General features: G+C 49.0%; 1 protein-coding gene across 1 annotated transcript in view; it reads left to right on the forward strand.

Moving 5' to 3' along the window:
* The window catches only part of KDM5C (lysine (K)-specific demethylase 5C), a gene marked incomplete at its 3' end in the record, with an annotated part of 30,559 nt that overhangs the window by 7,210 nt on the left and 23,102 nt on the right, over window positions 1-247 (forward strand). The window lies entirely within an intron of this gene.

Raw genomic sequence — 247 nt, forward strand, 5'->3', positions numbered from 1 at the left:
ATGTGACTTGAGGAAGCAGAGGCTCTGTAAGAGATGATGATACTCACACAGCCCTGTCAAGGAGACTGAGAAAGAATATATGTAAAGCTTTGGCTGTTGTGACTCAGCCTGCTCTGTTTTGGGACCTTGGGCTTCTCCTGTTGACTGGAAGATGGCAAAGATAACAGAGGTGGGTGAGGTACTACCTAGAGTTGAGGATCCAGTTCACTGGGAGAGGCCTGCTGCTCTGTAGATGAAGTGGGCTGCT

The sequence above is a fragment of the Bison bison genome, unplaced genomic scaffold (genome assembly GCF_000754665.1).
Source record: "Bison bison bison isolate TAMUID 2011002044 unplaced genomic scaffold, Bison_UMD1.0 scf7180017852474, whole genome shotgun sequence".
Taxonomy (NCBI): Eukaryota; Metazoa; Chordata; class Mammalia; order Artiodactyla; family Bovidae; genus Bison; species Bison bison.